Here is a 9,686-nt window from a genome sequence, read left to right as displayed (position 1 = left end):
AGCTCACCTTGGACTAGTTGGGTGGTGTCCCAAATGTGACTGTGTACCTGCGTACCCAGTCTTAGGGAAGATGTTCATATTGTGCAGTTGTATGCTGCCAGAATTATTCCATGGACACTCATCAAGTGGTTTCACTGCAGGAAGTGCAGATCTTCTGAGAGCTTTGGAAATGCCAACCATACATCATTCTTAAATGATGGAACATGACATGAGGACAGGAAGGATGAACTATGGGCTCTAGCATGAGGTGTTTTATTTTTGTTTCTGAATTCTGTGGTTATGTCCCTTGAAATGAGGGTAGGAAGGAAAGAACACATCACTGTACCAAAGCAACTCACCTTCTGTTTCAGGGGAGCGTTTGGGGAACCAGCAAGTGACATTGTACTTGAAACTTCCAAGAATAGGTGTGGGTCTGAATCTGTGTGCTTGTAGGCTAGTCCCATCTGGCAGCCCGTCACCATCTGTGCTCTACATACATTCCTTCCTTTATACTTGAGATTAGTGGATCTTGTTTAAGTAGCGCAGCGTGGTCTCAGCCATCACTGTTAAGATGAAGAGAAGTGTTTGTTCCCACATATAGACCAACATAATTCCATCTTAGCACCTATGTAAGTGCTTCAGGAACTGTGAAGGTGGTGGGCAGTATAGCCAACCAACTGGATGCTTGAGCCGCAAGGGCATCATAATATGTAGAATATACACGCCTGCGTGTAGGGGATACAGAGAGTATTTGCGGAAGTGAGACTAATGAACAAGTCAACAAAACGAAAAGAGTAAAAAATTAAAAGTGTACTTACTGCAGACTAGTGGATTGGGATGATGAATTATTATAATTTTAGGACTAACAGAATAAGACCTTGCTTCCTGTTCTAAGCAGGTGAAACCTTGTCATGTGTAACTGTTTTCCTTTAGTTCTGTACACTTGTCGCAGATAGCCAATAAAGTTGGTTTCTCCATTCTTGGATGTTGATACACTGAAAGTAGAAATGTACTAGAGAGCAGCCTTGATTATACTAAAGGAGACTTCTTCTACCAAGCTTCCTAGTCTTTCCACAGTACCAACCAGAGTAGGGGCTGAAGGATAGGGGTGGAAATACAAGGTTCTAGAAATTCACATTACATTATTTTCTACTTCCATTCATTTATATATAAGTGAAATCCAGTTAGAACAAATACAAAAGGAGGTTTCCCAGGAGAAAAGAATCACAAGGGCTCTCAAGAATGGGCAATTTGGGGGTGCCTGGGTGGCTCAGTCGGTTAAGCGTCCGACTTCGGCTCAGGTCATGATCTCACAGTTCGTGGGTTCAAGTCCTGCATCGGGCTCTGTGCTGACAGCTAGCTCAGAGTCTGGAGCCTGTTTCCGATTCTCTTTCTCCCTCTCTCTCTGACCCTCCCCTGCTCGCTCTCTCTCTCTTGCTCTCTCTCTCTCAGAAACAAATAAAACATTAAAAAAAAAAAGAATGGGCAATTTATAGGCAAGGGGTAATCATCATCATCATCATCATCATCAATTTATAATAATTGCTACAATTTAAGGAGCAATTACTCTTTGCCTATATACTTTGCATATATTAGCTCTAATCTTTTTTACAACAATGTGAATAAAGTGTTATAGTTCCTATTTACTGATGACCAAGCTAGGACTCAGAGATGATAAGTGATTTGTTAAAGATAGCACAGCTAATAAGTGACTGTGTCAAGAATCAAACCAAGTTTGGACTGTTTCCAATGTCCATAGGTTCAGCAAACCAGGGTACTGCCAGGCAGTTTTGTATTGGTTTTATTATCTGTGAGTTCTTTGGTTCTTTTTTTTTTTTTTCTTTTCATTTTTATTTCATAAAGTAACTAAGAGATCTTCTTTCTATAGTAAAGATAGGTCTGATTTGTTATTACATGTGGATATGTCTCTGGAATACCACCAAAGTAAAATTAGCCATGATTTCCAGTGGATAACTAGTCTCTTTCTTTTCAAAGAACAGAAGACTAGAGTCTCTTTGACTGGTATAACATCACATCAGCTACACTAGTTCCTAAACTAAGCAAATTGTTGGCTTTATGCATCTCCACTCACAGCTAATCAGAAATTGACAAGCGTTAGGATCAATCAGATTCAAATTAAATCGAATTATACCTTTATTTAAATCATTAGTCAGAAAGATTTGATTTATGTCTTTCCTTCCCCTATTCCACGAGAAGGGTTTACTACTTGACATACCTAAACCATAATACATAATTTTCACAACTCAGGCAAGAATGTCAAATTAATTTTTAGAAGCTACACAGTGTACATTTGCAGTGATTTATAATGTTATTTTATCAGATTAATTCTACAGTTGCATCAGAAAACTGCACACCTAGATTTGCACATCTAGACAGTTTTGCATTCATCATCTTCAAAGCAGTTTCTTCCAGAAAGGAACGTTTTTCACAAGGGTTAGAGTGAGCTATTTCTTAGGTCAGCTGTTTGAGTTTTACATAAGTGCTGTCCACTAAAACTTTCTGAAACAGAAAGATCACTTCTTGGTTATATTGCCAGGTAGGTTTTCTTTGTTTCATACAGTCTTGTCATTAAAACTCAAATGAGAGAAGGCTAATACTTACAAATACACATATCTGATTACTTAAAATTCTTGTTATTTGTTAGGTGTTGTGGTAATCAGTTTGCCTCCCAATTTTATTAATTCTTATATTCATAGGAAGACTTTATATCTTTATTTATAAAAATTAAACAAAACTATACACAAGGATATAAGAAGTAATGTGTCAAAAGCCACACTGTAAATGTGATTCAAATATATATTATTATGACTATACATGTATGTGTATGTATATATATTTATTTATGTGTAATATATGTATATATTAATTTATATATATACATACATACGCACCCACATATATATGTACACAGACACACACACACACACACACACACACACACACACACACGTAAATTAAAGAGAGAGGGTGAGCAGGAGAGAAGAGGAGAGAGACAATCTTAAGCAGGCTCTTTATTGAGTGCAGAACCAATGTAGGGCTCCATTCCACCCTGGGATCGTGACCTGAGCAAAATCAAGAGTTGGACCCCCAACTGACTAAGACACTCAAGTGTCTCTATATTATTATGACTCTAAAAACCATGCTGTAGATACCATATTGTATGCTTTTGTTGGTTATCCTTCAAATAGAACTACTTATTGCTTCTGGATTGTTTTACTGAAATGGTCACGGTGCCTCTTCTTTGCATCTCCCACCTTGGTTCGATCCACATTGCTCCTAAAGCTAATTTTACTCTTTTGAAATTTAGCAATTTGACAAGAAAGAAAAGAAGAAAAAATAGGTAAAACAAAAAGAATGTACCTATTTTATGTATGAGAAAGTTAATGTGCTGAAATATTAAATTACTTATATAGTTATCATCAAGGATGACTAGGACCAGTAAAGAAGGTAATACCTCTCCTTTGCATTTTAATTCTTTGGAAAATATATGTTCCCTTTGTTCTTGTGAGTGAACACTAAATTGCATGATCTCAGAGATATGCTATTCAAATGACAGCATATCTTTTTTAAAAAAGTTAACTGTAGAAAAGGATGAAGTTGAGAGGTTACCATCTGTAAAAAGGATATATTTTGATTTCCCAAGATTAGGATCCAAAATACAATATGGAAGATAGGATAATCATGAAAGGGAAAGAAAATAGAAGCAATTACTCCTTTTATTAAAAATCTGAAGTTACATATAAAAGAGTTTAAAATGCATTAATGTGACAAATATTAAATATAATGGGTGGGTATAGAGAGATTTTCCAAGAAAAAATTAACATAGTGTGATAAATTAAAAGAATTCAACAAATTGTTAAACCTATGTAAAAGGAGCTATGTAATTGTACCATCATTAAAATTTTAATTACCCATGAGTCCATAGTAATTGAAGCACTGAATGAAAATACTAGCTATATTGTTAAGATCTCTGACAATTGGATAATAACGTGAAAACAAAATGCAATTAGCATACATCAGGAAAAAAAGTTTAATATAGTCAAGAAATCTTGCAGCCATTTGAATAGGAAAAAATACCTTTCAAATGAAGAATGAAGAGATTTTTAAATAATTCCATATAATTTTGGAAAATCTCATATTACAAATGGTGGTATAACACTTACTAAAAAGGGTACTGATGGTATTCTAAACATCTTATAAAGTGAGGAGCAAATTTATTTAGATTACAGTAATCTTAGTTATTTAAAAATGTAAAATAACAGTTGTATTTTCTAGTATACTGGCGTTCTCTGATATTATACATCAGCTACAGAGATATGACAACACACACAAATGACATGTTATCATTCTCTTATTATTTCATTGGTAGCGGAAGTTTATTGGTCTGAGTTGATTTATCCTAACCACTTCTACCTCCCTCATTTTGTATTCAGCTTTATTTGTTTTTAATATTTTTTTTAACACCTATTGTTGAGAGACAGAGAGAGACAAAGCATGAACAGGGGAGGGGCATAAAGAGAGGGAGACACAGAAATCTGAAGTAGGCTCCAGGCTCTGAGCTGTCAGCACAGAGTCCGACACGAGGCCCGAACCTATGAACTGTGAAGTCGTGACCTGAGCCAAAGTCAGAAGCTTAACTGATCCACCCAAGCGCCCCTATATTCAGCTGTAGAAGGCAAAAATATATTTACCCCATCTGTGACTAGTTTCATTTAGGCAGTTCAGGCAAACAAACTAAATTTTTCTGTATTGATACCCCAAATGCATAGCGAGATGACAAAAATGAATTTCTTAATTCTATCTAAAGGTACAGAGAACTAGAAATACCTTACTTTTTAGTATTGAAATACAATTTTATGAAGGTGGATAATGAGCTTCAAATTTTATATGCTACTATGAATATCTAACTTTGCTTCACTTATTCTTAATGCTTCTTGCATTTTCCCACATACAGAAATGCAAAACATATAACATATAATATATGTTATTTAACATATTTTTATGTTTATGTAAAATTTATATTCATAGATCATATTTACATTTTTAAAACGTTTCCTGCTTTCAACTGCCTTTTGAGTAATCTCAATCCAAAGATAAACTACAGAATTTTAAAAAGTATAGAAGTTCAAGGCTACTGTATTAAAGAATGATTTTCATAGAGATAATTATTATCTCAGCTTCTGTATCTAAAAGACATGTTTTACAATTATTTTTCTCCGTTACCTGTCACATTTTCATCTGACCCAGTGAATCTTGCAGTGCTGAACTGGGCAAGAAACTTTGGGACATTGTAGAAAGTCTAGAGTGTCTACAAAATAGTGATTGGTCTTGGGTGACGAAGCTTTGCTCCTTTGATAAAAAGCTTGCTAACAGTGTTTTAATTGAAACTTTTAATCTGGATGTTGTCTGAATCCTGTTAAATGTTACTCTCCTGCCTCAATTCAAATTTTCTTAATCTTCATTTTCACGTTGAATATTGTTACACTGTCTGCCTCATTATGCCAAAGAAAGATGAAGTAAGCTATTAACATTCTGAACGGCCTATGAGATGTTATGATATAGAATGTCATTCATTTTTATGAGTTGGCTGTCGGTGTGGGCTGCAATAAAGTTGTAATTCCTCACTGGAAGTATGTGATGGCTGGTGTTGCTGCAAAATCCTTATTAAAATTTCAATAATTATAAATTAAAGCAAAAGTAAATAGGACTTTAATGAAATGGTTGTTCCTGCAAGTCAAGTGGTAGAGAACAGGATTCTACAAGATTGTCATTATTTGCTTTGTGGCTCCAAATCATCATCATCCTACTGTTATTTTCTTTATTGAAAAAAAAAGTGGACTCATAGTCATTCTGTACTTTGAGCTACAGAATCTGGCTTGCTTATGCCGGGAGAAAGGTGAGGTGACAAAGCAGAATTGTTGCTTTACCATGTCTGTCCTTAAATTGCTGCATGATGTCATTTGCCAGAAAACGTGATGGTTGCGATTTGAATAGGTTTTTTTTTTTTTTAAATTATTTGGAAGGAAAGAGGCTTTACATGTCATCTCGTGGCCTTATTAAAGGAATATGTTAATGTAGCATTCAGCTTGCAAATTTTCTCACACAAAATAGAAAACAACTATGAGGAAGATTCTCCTAGGACAGATAATGCTGTATTATTCAAGAATAGGTTACCAAAAAATGCAAACTGTCATTCAGAACAAAGGAATGTATACTCAGAATTCTCTTGTGTGTGTGTTGTTTAGCTGGCTGAAAAAAGTATGTCATTGCAAAGATAAGAAATACTTTATTTTTTATGTTTTAGTGAGGTATAGGAAATATTTCAAATTAAGTAGGTGATACATTTCATTATAATGAATATGATTGGAAAAGAACACATGAAGGAAGACTAGTAATTTTATATCACATATTGCACTTATTCTCATCTCTATCGTCTTAGATTACAGTAACTTGAGGTTAGAAATTTGGCACTTATAAAGATTTATCTCACTTTGATTAGTATTACTAAGATGCCATACTGAGAGTCATCTTGGCAAATATGTAAGGGCCCATGAAGATTATTTGAGTGGAAGTATGAAGGCAGCTCGCCCTGACTCTGGAGGACTTCCATAGTGGCCTCTCTTGTAGTTAGTCTCCTTTTCCCCTCTGAGGTTTTATCTTTCTCTTTCTAGTTCTTGCGAAGCATGGCACTGTTCAGGTCTTCACTGGCCTGAACTTTGAGTAGTGCCATAAATGCTGGAGTCTGAGGCTCCAGCATTAACCATATTAGAAAAATGCAACATTGTGGCGCCTGGGTGGTTCAGTAGGTTGAGCGTTGGACTTCGGCTCAGGTCATGATCTTGCAGTTCATGAGTTCAAGCTCTGTGTCAAGCTCTGCGCTGACAGCTCATTACCTGGAGCCTGCTTCAGATTCTGTGTCTCCCTCTCTCTCTGCCGCTCCCCAAACTCATGCTCTGTCTCAAAAATAAATAAAAAATATATTTTTTAAAAATGCTGCATTGCCTGCCCTAGGTTCTCTCATCCCTCTGTGTAACTGGGAATTACTGACTGTAGTTTAGGCAGCTTTCCTGATAAATAATGGCTTGTCAGTATCTCTTCATCAGTGACAAGTTTATCATGCCTTCCCTCTGTTATACCCCAAAGATAGCAGATAGATAAAATTAATGCTTGTTCTCTGAGGCTGTCAGCTGAACATCCCTGCCTCCCACCTGCTTTCGTCCTTTTATAAGATCAGACTGAACACTTTTGACTACTCTTCTTGTTTTTCGTTCCTCATGGTTGCTCCTGTCCTGGAACTTACCTTCTTTTGTGTCTGGGCCCAGTGGAGAGAGAACGTTCTTTGTTTTTTTTGGCTGTTATGCTTAAGGATATGAAGAATCAAGTAGTTGTCTTCAACTATGGATTTTTCTGAGAGTGATCCATTAAGATATTGTCTTATAGATAAGTTTATGTTTAAAAATTTGGCAATTTGAATTTGAAATTTGGTATAATTCTGATTGATTTAGAAAATGATTTCAGGTTGTTATCCCATCCAGTGATAATTGGAAATATCTCTGGGCAATCACAAAGCCATCAAATGGTTTATATACGAATTAAAAAGAGAATAATCATGAGTTTTGTAGATGAGTCTCACTCACTGGTTGTAGAATATTAGGCCTGTTGGTTCAGTTATTTCATCTGCCATTTATTCAGCTCTAAAGTGAAGATAACAAAATGCTGAAAAAGTGATTAACTGTTTAAGATGTTTAACACAGTGTCTAGCAATCAGGGGCATTCAGTAAAATGCAATTCCCTTCATTTAGCCTACACATACTTTCAGTTATTAACAGCTGTTTCTCTTAATTAAATACATGAATCCAAATAAAATCACATTTTGTTAAATAGCCAAGTAGATGGTCATTTTTTAGCAGATATCCTGGCAAGAAGAGATCAGAAACACTATTTCTTTCTCTCTTCTTATCAGTTAAGATTATTACATCAAAATGGAAAGAAGTAAAAAAAAAAATCTGTACTTATCTCTATGAACTCAGTGTGTCAAAAGTTTCTAATAAGGATTGTGAACGTTTTTTAACACGCATCATATACTTATCACAGTAAAAAGGATTCTTTAAATGACTCCCCTGAAAAAAATTACTTCCCTTAAGAAAAAAAAAAATCCTTTATATGACTCCCCTTGAAAGAAAATAAGGAAGGGGCACCTGGGTGGCTTAGTCGGTTGAGCGTCTGACTTTCGCTTAGGTCATGATCTCGCGGTTCGTGGGTTCGAGTCCCGCGTCGGGCTCTGTGCTGACTGCCAGCTCAGAGCCTGGAGCCTGTTTCAGTCTGTGACTCCCTCTCTCTCTGACCCTCCCCTGTTCACGCTCTCTCGCTCTCTCTCTCTCTCCTAGAAATAAAAAAAAATATTCTGTATTATGTACTGTCGGTACAGCCACTAAATCCGTTAACATCGACTAAATAATCTAGAAGGATTAAGAAACGAAAGGGAGGGCCGCCTGGGTGGCTCAGTCGGTTAAGAATCCGAGTTCGGCTCAGGTCATGATCTCATGGTTTGTGGGTTCGAGCCCCGTGTCTGGCTATGTGCTGACAGCTAGCCCAGAGCCTGGAGCCTGCTTTAGATTCTGTATCTTCCTCTCTCTCTGACCCTTCCCTGCTCACCCTGTCTCTCTCTCTCTCTCTCAGAAATAAATAAAAACATTTAAAATTTTTAAAAAGAAATGAAAGGGAAATTTTAGTATTTTAACTTGGAGTCATTTAGTCTTTTCCAATTTCTGTTATGAATTTACTTCCTCAGCAATAGTGTTGACTACTAAATGCACATTCTTGTGACAAGGGCATAGGAGGGACGATGATAATATTTGATTTCCACTTTTTATCTGTTTGTAATTTAACAGAAAAGTGGAGAAAAGGTTAACATTCATGTGAGTAGAAAATACAAAAATGCAATCTCTGAGCAGATGATATTATTTTTAAACATACAAATTAGTATAGTAACCTTGGGAAGCTTTTATCATAATATTTCCATTGTAAAAATTATTTTGGAAACCTCAGAAGCTTTGTGAGGGCTGCTTAATAACCATTTGAAAACCTATTTTATTGTGTTAACACAATATGAGATCTATCCTCGTAACAAATTTTGTGCAAATTGCTCAGTTCTTGACTATATCACAGTGTTGTACAGATCTGTAGAACTTATTCATCTTATGTAACTGAAACTTTATTCCCATTGATTCATGTCTCCTCCTATCCCTCTCCCTCTGGCCCCTTGCAACCACCATTCCAGTCTTTGATGATATGAATTTGCTTCTTCAGGCATCTTGTGTAACTGGAATCATGCAGTATTTGTCTTTCTGTGACTGGCTTATTTCACTTAGCATCATGTCCTGAAGATTTATCGATCTAGTGACACATTGCAGAATTGCCTTCTTTTTTTAAGGTTCAGTAGAATCCCATTCTATGTTTTAAAACATTTTCCTCATCTGTTTGTTTATCTGGTCATGGAGGAATATGTAGATTGTTTCAACATCTTGGCTTAGGTGAGGTATGCTGTGATGAACATGAAAGTGTTAGTGTCTCTTGGGGATCCTGATTTCAATTCTTTTGGATAAAAATGCAGATCTGGGGTTGCTGGATCATATGATAGTTCTATTTTTATTTTTATCTTTTTATTGAGAAATTTTCCATAGAGG

Source organism: Hyaena hyaena, unplaced genomic scaffold, assembly GCF_003009895.1.
Source record: "Hyaena hyaena isolate Hyena2069 unplaced genomic scaffold, ASM300989v1 scaffold_922, whole genome shotgun sequence".
Taxonomy (NCBI): domain Eukaryota; kingdom Metazoa; phylum Chordata; class Mammalia; order Carnivora; family Hyaenidae; genus Hyaena; species Hyaena hyaena.
The sequence above is the reverse complement of the archived record's forward strand: the minus strand, read 5'-3'. Positions refer to the sequence as shown.